The sequence below is a fragment of the Triticum aestivum genome, chromosome 7D, assembly GCF_018294505.1.
Source record: "Triticum aestivum cultivar Chinese Spring chromosome 7D, IWGSC CS RefSeq v2.1, whole genome shotgun sequence".
Taxonomy (NCBI): Eukaryota; Viridiplantae; Streptophyta; class Magnoliopsida; order Poales; family Poaceae; genus Triticum; species Triticum aestivum.
The window spans coordinates 196,700,257-196,726,455 of record NC_057814.1 but is presented as its reverse complement, the minus strand read 5'-3'; the positions used below and the strand labels follow the sequence as shown (position 1 = coordinate 196,726,455).

The 26,199-nt window shown below is 43.3% G+C and overlaps 1 long non-coding RNA gene across 2 annotated transcripts; it reads left to right on the top strand.

Annotated features, from left to right (window-relative positions):
- The first annotated feature begins 11,511 nt into the window (after positions 1-11,511).
- On the top strand, positions 11,512-14,120 carry LOC123169870 (uncharacterized). 2 transcript variants are annotated; one of them, XR_006484969.1, is made up of 3 exons: positions 11,512-11,878; positions 12,320-12,574; positions 12,871-14,120. It is a non-coding gene; the product is annotated as an uncharacterized lncRNA (long non-coding RNA). The 2 variants fall into 2 exon arrangements; XR_006484968.1 differs by having other exon boundaries at positions 12,320-14,120.
- Positions 14,121-26,199: the final 12,079 nt, after the last annotated feature.

Below are 26,199 nucleotides of genomic sequence, written 5' to 3'. Positions count from 1 at the left end.
CTAATAGAAGATCAGACAGTTAACCAAACCAAGCATGCTTAACAACTTGAAAATATAGCAATTGTATTTGTTTCTCATGTATTTAGTAGAGCCAAATTCGATTTATTTCTCATGTGGTATACAATAACAGAATGCAGCCACAACAATTGAACATCGCATTGCAGAATTGAACCAACCAGTTAACTAAACACCAGAACAAATGAACCAAGCGTTAACTGAGCACCATATTGCACAATATAACATACTCCTAATAGAAGATCAGACAGTTAACCAAACCAAGCATGCTTGACAACTTGGAAAATTGCACCCTGAAGAATTGAACATCACATTTGCAGAATTGAACCGGACAGTTAACTGAACACCACATTGCACGACATATAGAACATATACTCTAGGGCAGAATATTGCATGGTAAAAGTAGATAGCACAATCCACTAGCATTTGTTAAGGAAAGGCAGTAGCTAGCAAACTGAACATGGGTCCTTATAGTGAGCTAATAAGACAAGCTACTCCTCATTGTCGGAGATAACGATGACGATTGGCTCCTTGGACATGGAAGAGGGCGAGGCCTCCGCATCGTGGGTGCCCTCGTCTAGTGGTGAGTTGCCTGAGCCGCTCCAGGCACCAACCCGCTGGCTCTCGAGATGAGGTAAGCACGTGCACGCTGATAAAACACCTCGTAGTCTTCGTCGAAGGCACTGACGGTGGCCTCAAGAAAATGCCATGAACTGTCGTTTAAAGCAGCCAACTGCGTTGCAGCGTCGGCGCGCGAGGCGTCGACGGTGGCCTCGATGGCGAGGTGCTCCTCCAAGATCTGGGGGTCGGCACGAATGGCAGCCACCGCGACCTCATCCGCGCGTGTGGCCGTGATTTGCTTCTCCGCTGCCAAATGCTCCTTGAGATGCTGGTTATACTGCGTGCACCATGGCTTAGGGCGGCGCTTATTTGGTGGAGGGTTGGTGATTTGGGTGGAAGGTGTCGCGCTCACGCCGGCGGTCGGGGCATGTGGGATGTGGAAGGAGGAGGATGATGGGGGTCGAGTGTGGATTACCTGCCTGGATAGGCGAGGCCGAGCAGCGTGAAGGAGGGTCGCCGGCGAGGAGGCGACGCTGCAAGCAAGGAGTGAAGGTTTGAACTTGGAAAGGATGGCGGAAATATGGGAAATGTGGCTTTTGGTAAGGGGGAGGGGGCGGGGAGGTATATATTTCCGCGGAAGCCGAAAATTTGGAATCGCTTCAGCGAAAAAACTGGCGCGCAAAGTGTCATCAGACATGGTCCCTTATCCAGAGCGGGCTATGGACTGTAGCCGTCGCACCTTCTCGCGTAAGCCGTATGCGTACTATACTCCGACGGTGCTCGAAGATATTTTGTGCTGCATCTCACACGGTTGGTTATAATAAACTGTGTGGGATATACTTGATTTTTCATCTTGATTCGAATTACATAATGGGGTCACAGCGGCAATGGATGGTGTTTGAATTGCTAGACCTTTTATCTGCAGTGAACATGCAACTATATGTGTGTCATAAAAGAATTGGAATTATTTAGGGTTCGAAATTTTTATGCAGTAACTGAGTTTTCAATGCATTTATGTGCATAATTCAAATTTGAACTACATGCACATGCTCCAGTGCATATAAATTGGTTGAAAAATCAAATATTTGTCCTTGGGTGCATGCTTGGGTCCCATGCAAGAAATGGGAATGAATGTCAAACACCCTGCCACCGCCACTCGGGCGCAAACATTGAGATACCTGGTTTTTAAATTGTAGTAAATCCAAAACTCGTTTGAAATTCACGAAACTTGGCATGCTATCATGGAGCGGCATCAACATGCCGTGGTAAATTTTTTGTCCCATTTGGGGTAGGTTTGGGTATATGCTTCTCACAAACCAGAGCTTCTCACAACAAGTATGATGGTTTCGGTAGGGAACGTCCCACCTTTGGGGACGAAACGATATCCATTGCCTCTTATTGCTTTCAAAAAATTTCTCGTGTCAACATAGAACAACATAAGTGTTGTGTCAATTTTTATGATTTTTCGGGGCTCGTTTGGACATTTTTATGCATTAACTGAGTTTTCAATGCATTTATGTGCATAATTCAAATTTGAACTACATGCACATGCTCCAGTGCATATAAATTGGTTGAAAAAAAATCAAATATTTGTCCTTGGGTGCATGCTTAGGTCCCATGCAAGAAATGGGAATGAATGTCAAACACCCTGCCACCGCCACTCGGCCGCAAACATTGAGATACTCGTTTTTCAAATTCTAGTAAATCCAAAACTCATTTGAAATTCATGAAACTAGGCATGCTATCATGGAGCGGCATCAACATGCCGTGGTAATTTTTTTGTCCCATTTGGAGCAGGTTTAGGTATATGCTTCTCACAAACCAGAGCTTCTCACAACAAGCATGATGGTTTCGGTAGGAAACGTCCCACCTTTGGGGACGAAACGATATCCATTGCCTCTTATTGCTTTCAAAAAATTTCTCGTGTCAACATAGAACAACAAGAGTGTTGTGTCAATTTTTATGATTTTTCGGGGTTCGTTTGGACATTGATGCATTAACTGAGTTTTCAATGCATTTATGTGCATAATTCAAATTTGAACTACATGCACATGCTCCAGTGCATATAAATTGGTTGAAAAATCAAATCTTTGTCCTTGGGTGCATGCCTAGGTCCCATCCAAGAAATGGGAATGAATGTCAATCACCCTGCCACCGTCACTCGGCTGCAAACATTGAGATACCTGGTTTTTAAATTGTAGTAAATCCAAAACTCGTCTGAAATTCATGAAACTTGGCATGCTATCATGAAGCGGCATCAACATGCCGTGGTAATTTTTTTGTCCCATTTGGGGCATGTTTGGGTATATGCTTCTCACAAACCGGAGCTTCTCACAACAAGCATGATGGTTTCGGTAGGGAACGTCCCACCTTTGGGGACGAAACGATATCCATTGCCTCGTATTGCTTTCAAAACTTTTCTCGTGTCAACATAGAACAACAGGAGTGCTGTGTCAATTTTGTGATTTTTCGGGGTTCGTTTGGACATTTTTATGCATTAACTGAGTTTTCAATGCATTTATGTGCATAATTCAAATTTGAACTACATGCACATGCTCGAGTGCATATAAATTGGTTGAAAAATCAAAACTTTTTCCTTGGGTGCATGCTTAGGTCCAATGCAAGAAATGAGAATGAATTTCAAACACCAGGGCACCGTTGATTGCCGACTAAACATTGAGATACTTTGTTTTGAAATTCTAGTAAATCCAAAACTCGTCTGAAATTCATGAAACTTGGCATGCTATCATGGAATGGCACCCGACATGTTGTGGTATTTTTCGTGTCCATTTCGAGAGAAGGCGCACTCGAATAATATCCAACAAAGGCATTTTGAAAAAATAGCTGCCACTTTAATATCTCAAAAGTTTGTATAATTCAAACCATGTGTGTTTTGTTAACCATTCACGTGACGCCACATGTCTTGGTTTTAATGGCTATAGGTTTTAATGGCTCTTGATCGCAAACGTTTTAGATAGAACACCCATATGCAAAGTGAGAGCAGGATTTGTGCATCTCTTGAACGCAAACGGTTCTTTTGGGTGACCCGTGTGCAACCACTTACAAACAATTTGGTAAGATTTGCATCTGTCATATTGGGTATCTTGCCATTTGTCAAATTGGACAGATTGACATTTGTTGATCTAGTAACATTGCCATTTGTCAACCTTGTAACATTGCCATTTGTCAAAATATGAAGCTAAAAATCACTAGCAGTATCTGATTTTTGCAACTAAAATTCAGTAATTAAGCATAGATGGAGGCGAGGAGGCGTGTTCAGCCGGGCGTGCAGCGGGCGGCGCAACACTATTCGATTTGACAGCGGGCATCACAGTTCCCGATACGGCTTTAATGCATACGAGGGAGAGGGTAGCGGTTCCCGAAATGTTGAATGGCCAATGATGCATCTTCCTTCAATTAGCATCATGGGAATTCATGAGGGAAGTAATGGGAGGAGGACCAGGAAAAGAGGCAACACGATGTGAATGCAACGCAGTTTACACTGATATAAAGGCGCCCCTCCGTTCCAATGCATCTACCACATCATACACACCTAAGCATTTGCCTAAGCACCTACAGTAATAAGCGCAAAAGTGATCACTCCAGACCCATGGCGGCGATGCGCGCGAGCGGCCAGTGGTTGTGCCAGATGGTCCACGACGCCGGCCTGCGGCATGGCATCGAGGATCGTCTCTAGACGGTGTTGGCGACCGGCTGGTGGATGGCCGCCGTCGACGCCAGCTACGACTCTCAGTATGACCAGATGATCGTTGCCACCACCAACAAGTTCACCGTCGTCAAGAAGCTCACGGACGACATCGTCGTACTCCTCCAGCCCGCGCGCCCGGGCTCCTCATTGCCTGCCACCCTAATCGGCCTCCATGGTCGGAACCTCTTTCACGCACTGGTGGACCTATGACTGCCCGCCGACGCCACGAAGAATGTCCACCTGGAGGCCGCGCTCGCCGCGAGGCGCCTCGCCCTGCAAGAATTCGCCGACCTACATCCACGTGTACGAGCAAATCATGTACATAGGTATCTACAAGGCTAGTGAGGACGCTACGACGTTGGCCTTCTTGAATCGGCTGGAAGCCCCGGATGCCTTTGCTGAGAAGCACCTTGAACTCGCCACAAAAGCCGCCGCTCCTTAGCCGCCGGTCGGTGGCCCGGCGCATTGAGTTGAGGAGGAGGAGGTCGTACGTTGATGGATGCATCTTTCTTCTTGCCTCTTGTAACCACCACTTAATTATATTGTGCATCATCGTGGCCTTAATTCTTATTGTGCTATTGCATTCTCATTCTAGTCAATACAGACATGTGCGATCCCTTTGCTTAATTATATGCATCACTGTAACTAGTACTCCATCCGTCAATTTATAAGTTGTGTTGCAAGTGTTTGGGGCCGGCGCACGATCATGCACGTTCGTGTGCATGCGGTTGTGCCGGGCGCGGCGCGACGATGCAGTTACGCGCTGCAAACTGCCATGCGGGGGACGTGGCATTGACCATTGGGCGGCAACAGTCGGTCATCCGGGTGCCCAATAAAGTATGCAAAGAGGGATCCTATAGCAGTAAGGACCAGCTTCCCTGCCGATAGCTCATCTAACAGAACTCCCAAGTTAACTGTGCTGAGGCTTGAGTAGTCATCAGATGGGTGACCGGATGGGAAGTGGCCTCAATGTTAAATTAACTGATGTGATGGGTCACTGTAAACATTTAATTGCGTTGAATGTATACAGTGCTCCATCATATTAGTTGAATTAACCTCGAGGTCCTTGTTTTGTAATTTTTGACATTTTTTGTTTTTTGTACACATGTTGATTGGCTTGAAGAAGGTCTATCTCGTTACTTTTTGATAATTTTTGTTTTTTGAACACATGTTGATTGGCTTGAATGAAGGTCTATCCCGTTACTTTACGCATGTTTCCAGAACTTGGACCTCGAGGTTAATTCAACTAATAGGACGGAGCACTATATACATTCAATGCAATTAAATGTTTTCCAAAAAAAGTGATATGATGTCTATGAAACTTATAAGTCATGTATGTCAAATTAACCTCTGTGTACTTGTTCTCGAATTAACCTCCGGGCCTTTTTGCCGCATATCACACACATCTTGTTAAGTTGAACTATTTATGTTCTCTTCCCTAACCGAAAACAGTTCATTCGACTGAACTGTATGTCGTATATCACACACACCTTTATCTGGTTGACCGTTTCTGTTGCTTTCCCTAATAGCAAACAGTTCATCAGAGTGAATTGTATGTTGTATATCGCACACACATTGATATGGCTGCCCATTTCTGTTGTTCTATCTAATCACAGACAGTTCGTCTGGATCAACCGTATGCCCTGCATCGCACACGCAACTAAAATCTGAACCGTGTTTGATGGCTCCGCCATCGCAAACGTTTTGCACCTTTTTTGATGGTTTTTTATACCATCGTTTGTGATTATTGCATCGCACACAGTTTCGTAGAAGGGTCTCTGATCGTAGTGTCGCGTTAGCAGCATCCTGCAGTAGTGTATGTCATGATGCACCATCAGCTTTCCATTTATTGTTTGCGGATGATTCACTTATTCTTATCAATGTTGATGTGGCTAATGTAACTTGCTTAAAAAATGTCTTGGATAATTATTATCAATCGTCTAGATAGCTGGTGAGTGATGCAAAATTTAGTTTGTTCTTTACCCCAATATGGCATGGAAATTAAAGAGGAAATGTGCATAGTACTGGATATTCTGATTGATGCTATGTCAGATAAATCTTTGGGGCTGCCAACTATGGTGGGGGTGATATGAGTTATTTCTTTATGAATTTTGTGGAGGTTGTGCTTAAAAGAATTGGAGGGTGGAGGGAGAAAATCTTGTCAGTAGGGAAAAAAGTGCTACTTAAATGCAGTGGCTCAAGCCAAACCAGCATATGCAATGATTGTATCCAGGCTTCCAAAAATAGCTGTAAAGGGATCGCAGATGCAATCACGCAATGTTGGAGGGGAGATGTTGTCAACAACAAGATGAACTAGTTCACTTGGTGGAAGTTGTGTTCCAAAGTTGAGGGATGGACTAGATTTCTAGGATCCACATTGCTTCAATCTTGCTCTTTTATCAGAGCAGGTCTGCAATCCGGTATTGTTATGTGCTAGAGTTTTGTGGTGAAAATATTACCCATATGGTAAATTGTTGAATGCTAAAATGAAGAGTGGGGCTTCATTTACTTGGGAAAAGCATCCTCTTGGGGATCCAAACTTTTAACAGGTGGTGTATTTGGCATGTTGGAGATGGAACCCAAAGAAAAAACTGGGAGGGGTCTTGGATACTTAACAGTACATTGAGCCTTATAATCACAGAAGGGGTAATAATCTGCTGACCATCTATGATTTAATAGATCCTATGACTAAAGGTCAGCACGAGTTGTTAATCCGAGAAAGCTTCTGGCCAAAAGATGCATCGAGGGTTCTAATTCCACTTTCTTAGAACAGAATGGAAAATTTGTTGCTTGGAGGTTTACAAAAAATGGTTTGTTCACAGTGAGGTCTGCTTCCCATGTTGAGTGGAACCACCAATCTGGAGCAAAAGAAAGTATGGCTCGGCCAGATGGTTCGGTAGCAATTAGAACAAGGAAGACAATGTGGGATACTGATGTACCAGGAAAAATAAAAAATTTTGTGTGGAAGACTTTCCATGGGGTTCTTCCTTGCTACTGGCGTTGGCAAATAGGCATATCATCATGTCTAGTCAATGCTATATGTCCTCTGGAGTGTGAAGGCATTAAACATATGCTCTTTGGATGTAGTTATGCAAAGGAGATCTAGAGCAAACTGTTCCATGATGGCCATGCTTAAATGATTATGGTCGTCGATGGCTCGGGCAGTTCGGTCATGGAAGAATTACTTCACGCAAGAGAGCTAGTACTAGTAGGGCATGACCCAATGAACATCAAAGAACTGATATTGATTGTGACATGGTATTATGATACCGTGGAAGGCAACATGTTTTTGGGGATGATACAGAACCAACATCTCAGGCAACCAACCATGCATATCCAAGTTATCACCATAAAAAATATTAGGGCATCGAGAAGAAATGAACAAAGAAAGGAAAGTGTTTGGAAGAAGCCAAAATATGGGTTCATTGGTATCAATGTGGACGCGACATTTGATTAGAACACTTATACCGAAGGTATTGGAGAAGTGGCTAGAAATAAGATGGGGAGAATTTTAGCTGCATGCAATGAAGGGGCAACATATATATGCTATTGATGCAGAAACTACAGAAGCTCTAGTTATTAAACATGGTTTGGCATTGGCTAATGAGGTGGGTTATAGCAGAAATTTTATTCATAGAGATTGTCTTGAGGCCATCGAAACTATGGAAGGAGGAGGTTTTTCTTCGACAATTGCTGCTCCATACTATGAGGGTACTAGTAGAACGACCGTGTGTTGCTACGGGCTACAATGCCTATAAGTGAATCAAACAAATAATTAAGGTCGTCTTTAAGGTTGAAGTTCATTTCTTCCTCATACGTCCGGACATGTTCAGACATCACACGGGCGTTCAACAAGCATCTAAAAATTCAACTGTCTCAACAGTCTGGGTTCCCAAATCCAAACCATATGTGAGGGGAAAATGTGGTTGTCCATACTATCCGCCATGTTACCTCTAACACGCGGGCACAACACAAACACCCCACCCCATGACGCACCCTTCCCTTTTCTTGTCGGACCCTCCAACCCTCCACCCCCTCAGTTTCCCGACGTAGAGGGGCATTTCTCGCTAGTCCTCTCTTTTAATACCGAATGACGTCCACCTCACCTTTGCCATGGAACCCTCTCTTCTTTATATTGTACTTCCCCACGAACCGGCAAGGAGGAGTACTGATGCGGCTTGAAGCTACGTCGGTTTTTCCCCCAAAGAGGAAGGGATGATGCAGCACAACAGCAGTAGGTATTTCCCTCAGATGTGAAACCAAGGTTATCGGACCAGTAGGAGAACCAAGCAACACGACGTAAACATCCCCTACACACAGATAAGAAATCCTCACAACCCGACATGTTAAAGGTGTTGTCAATCCCTTCCGGGTACGGCGCCTCAAGATAGGCAAACGGACGTGAGATAAAATTGTAGTAGATTGATAGATCGAACGCCAAATAAAATTAATAAGAATAAAACGCAGCAAGGTATTTTTGTATTTTTGGTTTAATAGATCTGAAAATAAATGCAAAGGAAAATAGATCACAAAGGCAAATAATATGAGAAAGAGAGCCAGGGGCCATAGGTTTCACTAGTGGCTTCTCTCGAGAAAAATAGCAAACGGTGGGTGAACAAATTACTGTTGGGCAATTGATAGAACTTCAAATAATCATGACGATATCCAGGCAATGATCATTACATAGGCATCACGTCCAAGATTAGTAGACCGACTCCTGCCTGCATCTACTACTATTACTCCACACATCGACCGCTATCCAGCATGCATCTAGTGTATTAAGTTCATGGAGAAACAGAGTTCAATAAGAACGATGACATGATGTAGAAAAGATCTATCTATGTAGAGATAGGACCCATCGTTTTATCCTTAGTAGCAATGATACATACGTGTCGGTTCCCTTTCTGTCACTGGGATCAAGAACCGTAAGATCGAACCCACTACAAAGCACCTCTTCCCATTGCAAGATAAATAGATCAAGTTGGCCAAACAAAACCCAAATATCAGAAAAGAAATACAAGGCTATAAGTAATCATGCATAAAACAGATCAAAGAAACTCAAATACTTTCATGGATATAAAAAGATAGATCTGATCATAAACTCAAAGTTCATCGATCCCAACAAACACACCACAAAAATAGTTACATCATATGGATCTCCAAGAGACCATTGTATTGAGAATTCAGCGAGAGAGAGGAAGCCATCTTGCGACTAACTACGGACCCGAAGGTCTACAAAGAACTACTCACGCATCATCGGAGAGGCACCAATGGAGATGGTGAACCCCATCCGAGATGGTGTCTAGATTGGATCTGGTGGTTCTGGACTCTGCGACGGCTAGATCAATATTTTGGAATATATGTGAATATTGGGGTATTTATAGAGCAAAGAGGCGGTCCGGGGGGCACCCGAGGTGGGCACAACCCACCAGGGCGCGCCTGGGCCTCCTGGCCTGGTGGGTTGTGCTCTCCTCGGAGCACCACCCAGGTGCAGCCAGGGCCCATTAGGTGTCTTCTGGTTGATACGTCTCCGTCGTATCTATAATTTTTGATTGTTTCATGCCAATATTATACAACTTTTACATACTTTTGACAACTTTTTATATGATTTATTGGGTAACCTATTGATCCAGTGCCCAGTGCCAGTTCCTGTTTTCTGCATGTTTTTTGTATCGCAGAAAACCATATCAAACGAAGTCCAAATGCAATAAAATTTCACGGAGAATTATTTTGAAATATATGTGATTTTTGGGAGTTGGAATCACCGCAAACGGAGGCCCACACAGCCCACAAGACACCAGGGCGCGCCAGAGGCCCCTGGCGCGTGGTGGTGGGCTGTGCCCTCGTCGAACGTTGGTTGGAGCTCTACTTCGGGCGCTAGAAAGCTTATATCAGGAAAAAAATCGTGTTAAAATCTTAGCGCAATCGGAGTTACGGATCTCCCGGAATATAAGAAACGGTTTTCGGCCAAATCTGGGGACCACGAAACAGAAGAGAACAGAGAGAGAAAGATCCAATCTCGGAGGGGCTCGCGCCCCTTCGCCGCCATGGAGACCATGGACCAGGGGGGAACCCTCCTCCCATCTAGGGGGGAGGCCAAGGAAGAATAAGAAGGAGGGGGGCTCTCTCCCCCTCGCTTCCGGTGGCGCCGGAGTGCCACCGGGACAATGATCGGGACAACAATCTACATCTACAATCTTGCTACCGTCAACACCAACTCTCTCCCCCTCTATGCAGCGGTGTAACACCTCTTCTCTCTGTTGTAATCTCTACTTAAACATGGTGCTCAACTCCATATATTATTTCGCAATGATCTATGGTTATCCTATGATGTTTGAGTAGATGCGTTTTGTCCTATGGGTTAATCGTGATCTTGGTTGGTATGATTGTATATTTTATTTATGGTGCTGTCCTACGGTGCCCTTCATCTCGCGAAAACGTGAGGGGTCCTCGTTGTATGGTGTTGCAATATGTTCATGGTTCGCTTATGGTGGGTTGCGAGAGTGACAGAAACTTAAACCCGAGTAACTGGGGTATGACGTATGGGAGTAAAGAGGACTTGATACTTAATGCTATGGTTGGGTTTCACGACATTAATGATCTTTAGTAGTTGCGGATGCTTTCTAGGGGTCCAATCATAAGTGCATATAATCCAAGTAGAGAAAGTATGTTAGCTCATGCCTCTCCCTCATATAAAATTACAAGAATGATTACCGGTACTTGTTATCGATTGCCTAGGGACAAATAACTTTCTTGTTGACACAAACCCTTTTACTAAACCCCTAACTTTTATTATCCTGCAAAGTAATTCTAGTTTTATTCTTGCAAAGTAGATGTAGCCCACCTTCTAATGAGAGTAACTCTTCAACTCATATATTGTTTAATTTTCCTTCATTCTTACCGAAGGATGAATGCCATGACAATTGCTATGATCACGTTCATTCTTTTGAAATATCCCTTTTTGATGAACTTGATGCTTACTATGGTTGTGGACAAAATGCCAATATGAATTATGCTTACGGAGATGAACTTGCTATCTTTTCCTAATAATAAAGCGGCTATCGCTTCTGCCCGCCCGCTCACCGTCATTAAGTTACCGCTAAAACTTCGTTAAAAATTACCCACCATGCCATCCACGAGTTAAAGAAAAAGCTGGAAAAAACGCTTCGATTTTTATTTGACGTATCCGCTTCTTGCCATACTTCTCCTGCCTGCGCTCTCCCGCCTCGTCACGAGCAAACGGCCCACCGAGCCGACCAAGCACTCGGCCACGGCGAAACATCTAACGAAGCAGATCCAATCGCCCCCCCTAAAAAAACTTCCTATAGCCCGCCCCTGTCTCCCGGTCTCCCCCGATTCACCTCGTGGACGGCCGATGAGCCACGGCTGCAGCGGCGGCGCGCCCTCTTCTCCCCTGATTCGCCTGATGTACTGTGTCGATTCAACCAGCCCCAGCCTCTTGCCTTGACTGGATGGGCCCTTTCTCAGCCACTCCTCCCGGTCGGATCCAATGGCGACCGCACGTCACCGGCCTCACGGGTGTGAGATTCTAGCAGAAGCATCGGGCGTCACGTCAGAAGTGGTAACACGGTGGTAAGCCTCTTCTCCTCCCATCTCAATTCATAACGGCGTGCCAGATTTTCTTGGGCTCCCCTCCCCCGTGTGAGTACGCCGAGTCAGAGCCGGAGGCTGGCCAGCAACTCGTGTACGTGGAGGAGGACGCGTCAGATCAGTATGGGAAACTGTGGTCATTGTCCTTGGGCAGCAATGCAAAGGGGAATTGTAATGATCTTATCAACGTTTTTATTTTGTTGTTCTGCGCTCGCTAGGTGCTTGAAAAAATTCCCGTATGAGGCATGTGTTCCTGGAGGAGAATGCAAATTAACTGATAGATCCATGGAGAGGATGGATTTTCCTTTCTAGAGTATACAAATCGAAGAATGTTGCTGAAGACCCTCCTTATCATGGACTCTTATTGTTCGTATGGTTCTATTGCCGTTGCATCAGAACATAATAATCGCTAGGTTTATGCAGCTCCAGAGAGATATCGAGGTGATGGAGGCGAGGGCAGGTGCTCTGTCTGCCTTGGCCGTTCGGTTTCCTCTAGACCGAGAAGGAGCGAACGCAGCTGCGCCGGATCAAGTGTGCAGCCTCTGCCTGATTTGTCCGTTCAGTCCCCTCTAGACCAAGAAAGAGCGAATGCTGTGGCGCCGGATCGAGAGCACCATGCAGCTGCTGCAGCGCCGTGACCCCGACAGCTTCGCGGAGCGTCGTGCAGCTGCTGAGCAGGTACGTGGTCGAGGAAGTGAACACCAATTTCAGCTATGTAGTGTTGTTTGATGAATGAGAATGTTTCATACTTTATTATTAAGCTAAATATTGGTTTCACACTTTTACTTCATAGATATGGTTGCTTAACTTTTTTCCAAACTACGTGGTGTATGTGGATTTTTTTCTGTGCGGATAATGTATGTCGACTTCTGAGTACAAATTCAAAATTCATACATGAAACCTTAATTCAATTCCTACCATATAAAACTAATTTTGTGGTTTAGTTTTTAAGAGATCAAATAGGATGTGTACAGGAAACTGAAGGAAAACGGCAACAAAATCAGGAGCCAAAGGCACAGCCGCACAAGGTCAAATCGGCCACGGGGATCTTCTTCCTATGCAGCTATGACAATCGTGGCAAGACCTTTGGTGATGCGGCTCTTTTCAGTACTAATTTCAGACTTTCTTATCAAGGACCTTTCTCTGTTTTGCGTAATTATTAGGATTTAAGGCCCAATGATTTTGATATATCCATCTATACAATCCACGGTGAATGTTAATTGATTAATCTTGCACATCCATTAATTCAATTAATTTAACCCTACTAGATAGATACTCCATTCAATTCACTGTGAGAGTTTTGAGAACCCATAGGCATCAAAGTCTTGATGTTTTGTTGAGGAACAAACAGTGATCCAGCTTGGTCAGATTAGATATAAGTTTGGTCTTTGCCCGAGCAACGGCTGCTGCTTGGATTTTCCTTTCGCCCTCTCATCCAACCGCAGGTACCGTCTGACTCCTTTTATTTTCGTGATTGAGTGATGCTAATTGATTTCATCATATGACCGTTGTTTCTCGGTTAGGGGCCTGTTAAGTTTTTTCATCTTGATGATGTTGTGGTCGCCCCACTGATCAAATCCTCGCGCGCACGCAATGTCCAACAGCTCAACGCCACGGTCTGCACGCCACCGCCGCTGCTTGAGTAGCTTGACGAACGATTTAGGTAATTTATGTGTATATGATAATCCCTCATTGCCATGCATAAAAAGACTTCGATTTGCTTTTGGTTCAGTTTAGTTCAGCGTGGTGATGCTCAGCCTAATAAGGTGTTGTGTTGTTATACTGAAATAAATGATGTGCACTAAAATTTTCATGGATTCAGCAGAGGAAAATGATCTCTATGACTGATTTTGCGAGCTGCATCACATACTTGCTAGCTTCCCAAATGCAGTGAGCAATGAATACTTTCCAAATGCAGCAGTGAAGACAGTCATTTTCAAAGCAGCTATACTCATAGGTGTCCTGAATCATTTAATTCCTGAATAAATGTTGGGATGGTTCTCTTGCTTTTACCATGGTAACTTTGTAAACTTCAGAAGGCCTAAAGTTGGCTGCACGCTCACTCGCTCAGCAATGAACAATGGAGACGCCAGCTTTGCCATTGCTGAAGAACATCAATGTATTCCTTACATGATTATTAGTTACTTAAATATTTGTACGACATCAGAGTACTTTTTAGTTACAGATTTAGCAATAACCAGGACCTTATGTTCCTCCAGTTCAACTATTGGCTTTCAGGGTGGCAGCGTGAGCCATTGTCGCAATCACAGGATCATCTGACTATGTATTTGTTGTTTATCGAAATGCGATGGAGATGGCTTTTTTGTAGTTGAATGTGACTGCCACTCTCGTACCAAATACTTTGATGATGCTGCCTACTGGAGAACACTATACATGCTTTTGTTGTTCGTCATTAACAATTATGAGTGTAGGGGGTTAAATCTCAGCTATTGGAAACATGAGTGAAGATGACTGTAGGTGGCATATGTATGATACAGTCAAAGGGAGTGATTGGCATGGTAAGTTTACGTGAGAAACAATTTAAGAAATTGCATGAAAGGTGTTTCAATAGTGCAGTATATTTTTTCTTTGAATCCTTTGCCATTGAAGTTTTGATCAACCTATTCTTATTATCTCCAGCTGACCTAGATGCAATCAAGTATGTGTATTTTTGTAGAGAGCTTGTAAACTACTGATTTGCTCATGTGTAATCCCCAAGTCATCATGGGATGTGTGAGAAGATTGATGAGCCAATCCGATATCATGTAGCTTACTTTTATATATTTGTCATTGAAAAAAGTATACTTTGTTCTTTTTTGATCTTATTTTGTTGACATGCTATTATTATCTCAAATGAAAATTTATGTTTTCCCGTTGCAACGCACGGGCATTTTTGCTAGTAGTTACTTATGTTAAGAATGAAATTCTTGCTATTGTACCCACACATGATAGTCCTATTATCGTTTTGAATTCTCCAAACTACACTATATCGGAAAAGTTTGCTCTGATTAAGGATTACATTGATGGGTTGCCTTTTACCGTTGCACATGATGATTTTGATGAATATAATATGCATGTGCTTGCTTATCCTACTTGCAATTATTATGAGAGAGGAACTACATCTCAATCTCTTTATGTTTCCAACACGATAGAATTGCAAGAAACTACTTATACTGTGTATTGGCCTTTACTTGATGTGCATGAATTGTTCTTGTATGACATGCCGATGCATAGGAAGAGATTTAGACTTCGTCATTGCATGATATATGTTACTTTGTGCTCACTACTAAATGCCAAATCATTGTTAATTAAAATTGGCTTTGACATACCTCAGGATCCGGGTGGATTCATTACTTGAGCACTTTATGCCTAGCTTAATGGCTTTAAAGAAAGTGCTGGCAGGGAGACAACCCAGAAGTTTTAGAGAATTTTTTATTTATGTTGAGTGCTTTTATAAAGTTTAAAAACAAAAAAATATAGAGGGGAACTTAAAACTTCATAAAAACAAAAGTGAAAGTGAGATAGACAAGCACTGTGGAAGCGGGAGCATGCCTTGAACTTTGTTCATGCCCATGGAAACTTTGTGAATCTTAATTATAGAAAATGTTAAACAAAATTAATTATCCCCTTGTACAATTCCATTGTATTATAAAAATAATGTGCCAAGGTTTGCCTTTAGGATGTTTAAATTGCTTGTTGGTTTGTGCGGTGCAAAACAGAAATTTTGGCTGTAGTGCTCGATTTTATATTTTTTTACTGGAACGTCAAATGGTTCTGAAACTTCTTGCACTGTCTTTCTATACAAAAGTTTTATTTTTCCTAATTTTTTTAGAATTTTTTGAGTTACAGAAGTATGGTGGATGTTCAAATCTTTACAGACTGTCCTATTTTCACAGATTACTGTTATAGCTTCATTATTTGCGTATGTTTGAATTCTTGTTGAAGCCTCCTTAACTTGGGGCCATAGAATTGTGATAGCATACAGTGGGTAATGTTTGTTTATAATTATACAAGAATGTTACAGCAGTACATGATGGGATTTCATTACCATATTCACTAACCCCACCACTAAAAGTTCAGTTAAGTTTTGTGTGGATGAAGTGTTCGAAGATCGAGGAGGTCTCGATGTGAGGAGGAGGAGAGGAAAGAGCTCAAGCTTGGGGATGCCCAAGGAACCCCAAGTAAATATTCAAGGATACTCAAGCGTCTAAGCGATGCCCCGGAAGGCATCCCATCTTTCTTCAACAAGTATCGGTATGTTTTCGTCTTCATTTCGTTCATGTGATATGTGCAAATCTTGGAGCGTCTTTTGAATTAATTTTCACTTTTCTTTTTATGCACCATGCTGGTATGAGATAGTCCATGGTTAATTTATAGAATGCTCATTGCACTTCACTTATATATTTTGAGTGTGGCTTTATAGAATGCTTCATGTGCTTCACTTATATCATTTGAAGTTTGGATTACCTGTTTCTCTTCATATAGAAAACCGTTGTTTGAAGGATGCTCTTTTGATTCACTTATATTTATTAGAGCATGGTCTTTTGTAAAAAGAATTAAACTCTCATGCTTCACTTATATCTATTTAGGGAGTCAAAAGGAATTGGTCAATTGCATGGTTAGTCATAAAATCCTACATAAAACTTATGGATCACTGAATATGATATGTTTGATTCCTTGCAATAGTTTTGCGATATAGAGAATGTGGGAGGTACTGGTAAATGGTTGTGTTTAGTAAGAATATTGGTGTTAAGGTTTGTGATTCCCGAAGCATGCACATATAGTCTCTCGTTATGCTATGAAGTTGGAGCATGATTTATTATTGATTGTCTTCCTTATGAGTGGCGGTCGGGGACGAGCGATGGTCTTTTCCTACCAACCTATCCCCCTAGGGGCATGCGTAGTAGTACTTTGCTTCAAGGGCTAATAAACTTTTTCAATAAGTATGTGAGTTCTTTATGACTAATGTGAGTCCATTTATTATACACACGCTTACCTTTCCGCAATTTGCTAGCCTCTACGGTACCGTGCATTGCCCTTTCTCACCTCGAGAGTCGGTGCAAACTTCGTAGGTGCATCCAAACCCCGTGATATGATACGCTCTATCTCACATAAGCCTTATTATATCTTCCTCAAAACAGCCATCATACCTACCTATTATGAATTTTTCATGGCCATTCCGAGATATATTGCCATGCAACTTCCACCGCTTCCGTTTGATGACTTGAGCATTCATTGTCCTATTGCTTTGCATGATCATATAGCTGACATAGTAGTTGTGGCTCATCCACCGTTCATCATTTTTCATACATGTTACGCTAGATCATTGCACATCCTGGTACATTACCAGAGGCATTCATATAGAGTCATATTTTGTCATAGGTATCGAGTTGTAATTTTTATTTTTTTTTGAGTTATAAGTAAATAGAAGTGTGATGATCATTGATAACCCACAAGTATAGGGGATCGCAACAGTTTTCGAGGGTAGAGTATTCAACCCAAATTTATAGATTCGACACAAGGGGAGCCAAAGAGTATTTGATGGTATTAGCAGCTGAGTTGTCAATTCAACCACACATGGAGACTAATTATTTGCAACAAGTAATCAGTAGCACAGTAGTTTGATAGTTTTGATAGTAGTGACAGCAGCAATAGTAACAATAGCAGTGGTAGCAGTAATTTTGTAGCAAGTGTAACAGTGATGATAGAAGTAGTAAATTAGCAGAAACAATATAGGATAAATTCGTAGGCATTGGATTGGTGACTTGTTGGATAATATTCATCATGTGACAGTTACAGCCTAGGGATGCGGCACTAGCTCCAGTTCATCGATATAATGTAGGCATGTATTCCGTAAATAGTCATACATGCTTTATTAAAAGAACTTGCATGACATCTTTTGTCCTACCCTCACTACAAAAAAATACACTTCCGTGATGATACGTGTTTGTCACAGTACGTTGCGTTTTTTGTCATGCATGTACATCCATGACAAATTTATGACAGAATCAAGAGTCATACCTGTGCTGTCGTAGAAGTGTTCCATGACATTACCAAAATTATCATCACGGAAGTGTCCACTTCCATGACGATAAATCGCGCGTCACAGAAGTGCTTTCGTCAAGGGTGACCGACACGTGGCATCCATCTATCCATCGTAACGGAACGTCGTTAAGCTATCGGGTCGGGTTTTGGATCCGATAACCCGTTAACAGCCCCGACCAATGGGGATTTTCCACGTGTAAAATCATCATTGGCTGGAGGAGACACGTGTCAGGTCCGCGTTGGCACAGGTGTCACTCATCCAATGGGCGAGACGCGCCTATGATATGTTGACACGTGGACCGGCCCATCAAGTTTAAATGGGCCGTCCCAACTGAAGGCCCACAAGATTTTGCGGACCATAATGGGCCGACCCAGCTAAAGGCCCACGAGATTTTGCGGACCATAATGGGCTGGCCCAGCTAAAGGCCCACAAGATTTTGCGGGCCATAATGGGCCGGCCCAGGTAAAGGCCCACAAGATTTTTGTGTGCCATAATGGGCCGGCCCAGGTAAAGGCCCACAAGATTCTTGCGGATCATAATGGGTCGGCCCAGCTAAAGGCCCACGAGATTTTGCCGACATTAATGGGCCGGCCCAGCTGTAGGCCCACAAGATTTTGAGGACCCTAGTAGGCCGGCCCATTAACTGGCTGCCATGTTTTGGGCCAAATGCCGGCCCATATTTGATCCGGTCCATTAATGGCCTGCCACGCTCCGGGCCTAATAGTGGCCCATATGAGATCCGGCCTGTTAAAAGCCTACCACGTTCTCGGCCAAATTACGGCCCAGATCAGGTCCGGCCCTTTAAGAGGCTTTGGGCTCAATTATGGCCCATATCAGATTCGGCCCGTCAACTGGACATTACGCTTTTGGGCCCACTTGCTAAAGCCCCACTTAGTAATTCGGCTTGATATTAGTTTTGGCCTGTTAAGGGCCCGTTTAACATTTCGGCCCTATATTAATTTCGGCCTGTTAAAAGCCCGTCATATAGTTGGGCCTAACTACGACCCGGTTTGCATCCGGCCTGCTCGCAGCCGATATCTGATTGGGCCAAACAAGGACCGAGACAATTTTGGCCTGTTAAAAGCCCGTGATTTGATTCGCACAATCATGGGTCGGGGTTCATTTCGGGCTGCTACCGGCCCGTGAGCTGTTCGGCACGTTTCAGGCCCAACCTACATCGTGATTAAATGACGGCCCGATTATGTATCGTAATTTTACGGTTTGGCCGGTTTACTGCAAAGACAGGATATATATACAGTAAAATAACTGCAGCATCGTGAATAAGAAAAAACCTAGACTATACAATAAAGAAATTACGGCATATTACATCCACTAGGCATCAAAGTTCGCCACTATGATAATAAAGCACAAGCAGACAGCAGATTACATACACTGGGCATCAAAGATGGCCACCAGTGCAAATAAACACGCCGACAAAATAATATACAAAACCGACAGCACTTCAATAGAGTTCAAGAAAGGTTAGCCCTGCTGGGGAGCTGCAGCGCAAGCAGCTGAGCAAGATGATGAGACTACGCTTGTTCAACACTTATATCTTCCTCACTCTGAAAGATAAACAAGCAGACAGATGATAGGTTTTGCACATAAAAGTATCAGTGATGACAATTCATCACATTTCTTACTGACGAATAAAGTGACACAGTGTAAAATTGCATTAGCACAATATGGTATTGTTCAGGTCAAGACATGGCAGGAAATGACATTGTGAAGGAGTTGGCAGCTTCACGACACCACTGGATTATATATCAAGAACTCATAAGTATCAATGGTTAGTGTGCTGTCAATTTATACCATTTCATATTGGCAAATAAAGAGACGGTTTAAATAATAGTAGAATGATATGACATTATTCATAGTTAAGACATTGCAGAATATGACATTGTGCTGTAGTGGGTAGGTTCACCACACCACTGGATTACGGATGAAGAACAGAAGCATACATGCAGTGCAAAAGAAGATCACTTGCTCTGTATAGTTTAATTTACATGGTATGAAGAAGGAACTTGGTTGTACAACTAAAAACTTAAATTGAGAAAGGACAAACTTTTGTTTATGAACTACATAATAAACTTTAAACAAGCAATTTGATGCAAACACCAAAAATAAACAGCTGTTGCAGTCATGCCTAACCAAATATATACAACAAAGTTTGAAGGCTTGAGATGGACAAACTTACATTATTGGTGAAGACATGCTCTATAAAGGCCTTGTCCATGCTGATGGGGGGCAATTCAAGAAGTTTACCATAGAATCTTCTTCAAAAGCATTGCCTTTATTCTACATTTTGTTAAGAGTAAATATAGATGTGATAATATACGAAAAAATGGAGAATATTTAAGATAAGATGAAGAGTGATGCTACATAACCAAGTAGCTATAAATGTAAGTGCAGCGATACAGACAAAAGGTACAGCCAAGAGCAATGCACAGCTAAACTTCTTCAGTACCAACCTTATGGTAATAGTAAATATAGATCTGATGTGTAGAAAATGGAGGGCAAAGGAAAATAAGCTGCAGAGTGATGGTACATGAACAACTACCTGTCATTATAAGTACACTGATAAAGGACAACATGTACTTACAAGAACAATGCAGAGCTAAAAAAAACATTGGCATTGGATATATTCTACACTAATGTAACCATTCATACAGATCAGATAATTTGGAGCGAACAATTGATAAGCAAGCTATCATGCATACTGCTGTCACATAATGAACCAGGTATGTATGCAAGTACAGTGATACAGGACGACAGGTACTAACAAGAGCAAAGCAGCGGGCAACATATTTGCGATATCCTGTCGTTCTTGTCAAACCAGAATTCTTCTTCGAGCAGATTTCCTGCAAAAAAGATCCGTAAGGCACATGCGGAAAAGTAGAAGTTCAAATTGTCATGTGATTTCATAGACAGTACCTCATCCTGGGAACGAGACAAGTGCATAACAAGGTTTTTCCATTCAATGTCTTCTAAATTTAGCACAGGAGACTTCACCGGAAATTCGTTTATAGACTTGCCATCAAAGTGTGATTTCCTCAGGTAACACCGATACTGCTGCAATGCTTCCTTGAAAAGCACAAGCAAGCTTTGCTCGTCATGACTATCCAGATTGACCCTCACCTAGTTACAACAATGTAATGTAAATCATTGATGTGTTCAATCAGCAGAAAACAGGAAAATAATAACCATGAATAATAGCACTTACACGTAAGTTGTACAGGAAGATGTGAAAATGGTGTTTGTCTTCACAATAATCTTCCCATGATGGGAATATATGCACGTAGTCCCGAACAACATTGAAAGCATTGTCTTTTAAACTGGGAATAAATGGAATGGGGTTCCAATCTGCAGGAATTGGTCATCTCTGCAGTTGGGATAGGTCTTCGGCCGGTGGACTTGCTGTACTTTTTGCTGGAGTGGGATTTTTCTGTGGTACAGCTGATGCTATGGCAAATGAAATCGGTATACCTTTTGCTGGAGTGCAGGTCCTGTGTGGTGGGGCTAGTGGTGTGGCCAGTGAAGTATGGGTACAGTCTGCTGGAGTCATTCCTACGTTTTGTGTCACTGGTTGTACAACCAATATAAGTGGGGTGCTGTCTGATTTCTCCGGCACCACCACGTTTTTCAAGGACTTTGCTGGTGCTCCTTCCGGTTCGGCAATCACCCTCTTCCTTTTTGATGTCTAATGCACAAGAACAACATTTGAGTGAAAAAACATGGTATGATGACAGATGGAATATGTATTGATAATGGATGGGCATGGCATCTCGACATATATGATGAGTAAACTAAGCAGATGGCGGTGCAACAAAGTAGAAGAAATGCAAGACAACATATGCAAGATACCCGCAATCAATAAAACATTGCCAAATTAGAACAGGCACCTTGATGGGTGAACAGGACAGGCCATCTGCCTTTGACTCCTCGAGGTTAGAATAGTCATTAGGATCATATTCTGAACAAGAATCAACAGGTGGGGAGCGTATGAGTTTCATTGCATCCAGAATGGCACTCAATGCCTTGGTGCCAATTTTGTAAGTCATTGCAGTGTTTAGCTTCAAGAGTGGACTGCTGCTAGTGCGACACAAAGCAGCTACACAGATCATAGTGTAGATATAACGGGGGAAACCGTAAGCATCAGAGTAAAATCAGCAAAGTGGAACTTGCTGGAATATATGTGCTAGTATTGTCGGTACGGCTAGAAAGGCTTCGGATACCAGCTCTCTTCAAGTGAAGGTGCGGTACTGTTAATATCAGTGTTACTCTCAAAGGCGACACAGCTCCCCGCATTTCCTTGCTATTCTTATAGGATTCAAGTGGGCAGGTGACTACAAATCCTATTCCTATGTTTACAAGATCCTACGAATCAAAGAGGCTCAAAGTGTCCATCACAACCGACCGTATAGACCTCTACACTGCACTGCTCATCTTCAGTACAAGGAACATACTGTACCACTATCATACTCCGTCCGTTCCAAAATATAAGTCTTGGTAGAGATCTCCACTATGGATCACAAACAGATGTATCCAGATACATTTTAGAGTGTAGATTCACTCATTTTGCTCCATATGTAGTCCATGGTGGAATCTATACAAAGACTTGTATTTAGGAACGGAGAGAGTACATATTAAAGAAGAACGGAAGCGGAACATGGTAAAGAAGAGCAAGCAGATTTTGGATAATAAAATGTTGGTTGCGCAGTGCCCACACATGATGAACCAGAGCGCATTAAGAATGCAACTCCCAGCTGTCTCTCGACCATTTCAGGCGGTTGGATGAAGATCCTACGTCTCCTAACCCATCTTCTTCCTCGTCTCTGATTCTTCCCATACAGAACACCGCACGGGCTGCCGGCCGGACCACTGGCCCCCGCCGCCTGTGTTCCTCCGCCACCCCCACCCCCACCCTCGCCCCAACCCCCACCCGCGTCGAGTTTTCTTCGTTCGGCGAGGCCCCACAACCACCCGAGCCCCTTCGTTCGCACCGGCGAACTCCGGCGAGCTCTGAAAAATCAACTGACCCAATTTTGAAATTTAGTCTACTGTGATTTAACTAGTGTGGAATATAAAAGGGGAAAACCATAAGCATTGGGAGTATAGTGTTGAGCGTGCCATGGCGGATCTGAAGGTGCAAACCGGACAAAGGCAACTTCGCAACCAAGACAAGAAATCAGAGTAAAGCAGTGGCGATCTATTTTCTTGCTTCTAAATAAGTTGAGCAGATACGAAAGAGTACCGCCTCTGGTGTGGCGCCGTATACGCATCTGCTGAGAATTTGACGGTGCTGCAGTAGCGATGGCTGTCGGCGGCGTGGAAGCAGATCTAGGAGGGTAGACGGTGGCGGCGGGGCGCGGTGGACGAGACGGTCGTAGGAGCGGCGCCGGCAAGGTGGACGACGGCGGGGATGAAGCGAGAGGACGGGATGCAAGGATTCCGGTCCGAAGCCGTGGATGAGAGAGGTCGATCTCTTGTAATGGACGGCGGCGTCGGGGTATCAGCTCCGGCATGGTGGAGGAGGACGGCGGTGGATGGGGTGGCGGACGGCGGCAGACGGAGGAGGGTGGGGTGGAGAGGGTGTTTTGGCGCCCACGGAGTACGAATGGGGAAAAGGGAGGTAGAGAGGAAGGGGGGAACCATGTATTCAGGACGCGCTTGTCTCAAATGCGAGGAAATTTACAAACTTAGCCCCCGTTTCAAATTTCTACTACATCACAGCAACATTAGTCGGTTGGGGATAGGACGGTAATCTCGCATATACCGAATATTTGCCGACGAGAGTTTGTTTTTGGCGCCCACCGTGTATGAATATGAATCGGGAAGGGAGTCGATTTGGGCTGAGGACACACTGTGTTTTGGCGCCCACCGTGTATGAATCCGGGTGAGAGGTGGTTACGTCACGTTTGGGTGAAATTACAAACCTACCCCTATCGAAACCTATAGAAATCCAGCAGATAGGCTTTGCGTGGCAGGGATAGGCAGTAGTGATTTCCATCTCGCAGATTTTGGTTTCGGGCGGTTACTCCGACTTTCCCCGCTTCGTTCAAATTTTGCAGAGTGCACGTTTACCATGCCAACTCAATTCGAATCCCGTTTGTATTCTATTTTTTCGGGCGGGATCCATTTTCAATTGGAATTACATTCTATATACATCATTTTTTATATATACTTTCAAAAGCACAACAAAGAATTCTGCTCCTTTATATGTATAATATGATTTACAAATACAACGATCTCGAAATCTTAAGGTTGAATTCGAAAAAATTTAACCAAATTATGTTCTACTAAAATGAATGGATCAGTAATATCTACATATTAAATAACATAGATGTGCGTGAATTCATATGAGTATGCATGTTTGATAGATCAATTTTGGTTCGGGTATGGATTACATGTATCATCATCTCAAATTCAAATATTTGAATCCCTTTTTTGTTCCCTCCTTTCACGCCCATCTCTCTCACATGCATGCTCCTTCAGGTAGCTATCACTCTCTTTTCTCCAGCTCACCCGCACGCTCACTTCATTTTTCTCCTATCCTCGCAAACATGGTCTCTCGACGTCTCCCTTGAGAAGTGTCACACTCTCCCTATCATTATACATTACACGGTTTTCATTATCTCTCACGTCTCTACTGTTCTCTGGTATCACTCGGTACCTAAGCTTTCTTTTTCACCGCCACACACACAGTCTCCACTCGTCTTTCACTTTGTCTTTCTCTCTATGGGATTCTCTCACACACCCTATATGTCTCTACATATGACTCATACCACTAAAATTACTCTCTCTCTCCTGTAGACACAACATTTGTTGCGGTCTCCTTTTCATCTCCATCCCAGACTGACATTATTCATTTGTTTACCGATCAGACAACCCCGACTACCGTCTCCTCTCTCTCTCTCTCTCACAGACACACACACACACACAACTCCTGCTTCCACTCCCCTTCCTGACTACCGTCTCTCTCTCACACACACAAAACTCTCGCTTTCGCACCCCGACTCGTATTTCTCTCATAAACATTTATCGACTAGCTAGCCTCTAGATAGGTTTATACACCCGCACACTCGTGCTTCCACCATCGCATACATGTCTCTCTCCTGCTCCTTGTATCTATGTAGATTTTTCTTCCCTTCTTGAGACACGCCCTCTCGATAGTGCACACACACACTATCGCCTCATTTTAAGCTGATACCTATCGCACACACACTCCTTGTGTCTTTGTCACACATGCACTCCATCCTCCTCCACTCTCCCTCTCTCTCACACACACATGGGCTTTTTGCAACAACTAGCAAGATGCCCATGCGTTGCACGGAACATCAAGATGCATTTGTATGAGTAGTTTATCTTGTGGGGGAAAAGGATGAACGAGGGAAGGCCTTATTTGCAAATGTGGAGAGGGGTGTGGGTATCTTTTTGCAAAATTGCCATAGTTTCCTTCCTATCCGTCAGATATAGATCGGACGGCCTATATTGCAGGATGGCAGGCACACGATCATCACCGACTTTGCTTTTTATAAGAGTAGGGATAAAAAATAGAGTTGGTGATGATGGTGGGCCTGCCATCCTGCAATGTAGGTCGTCCGATTTATATCTGACGGATAGGAAGGAAAATATGGTAATTTACCCGCACTCTTCACCACATTTGCAGATAAGGCCTTCCCTCGTTCATCCTTTTCTCCCACAAGATCTTGATGTTCCGTGCAACGCACGGGCATCTTGCTAGTAAGAGTAGAAATTAGACATATACCACTTCTCGAATCTTGAAACCAACAACATTCCTCCCTTATCTCAGCAAAACCGCCAAAGGAATATATTTTGAGTGAAACATAACATATTTTTAGTGATATACGTATTTCAAAACTAGACTTTTTTCCTATCAAATCGGTGAGTATGTATTAATCTACTTTGATCGTGTGGCAACGCATTGGCACATTGCTAGTAGTTATTATAATTTTTTGGACACCAGACAAACGGTGGAGTACATATACGAAGAGAAGAGGCGCACGCACGCAGTCGGCCTCTCGCTGACATGAGTGTTACGTAAAGGCGACGTTAATAAATAAACCCTAAAACCCTAGGTGCACGATTGCTGCATTCGCGGGTACCGGGTACGTGGTGGAGCACCTTTGTAGGAATAGTCAGCTCGCGTGATAATTTGATCCGTAGGAGTTGATGGTCGGGACCACAGGTGAATGACTTGGAGCGCGGTGGCTCGCCAGTTGCCACAGATCGAGTA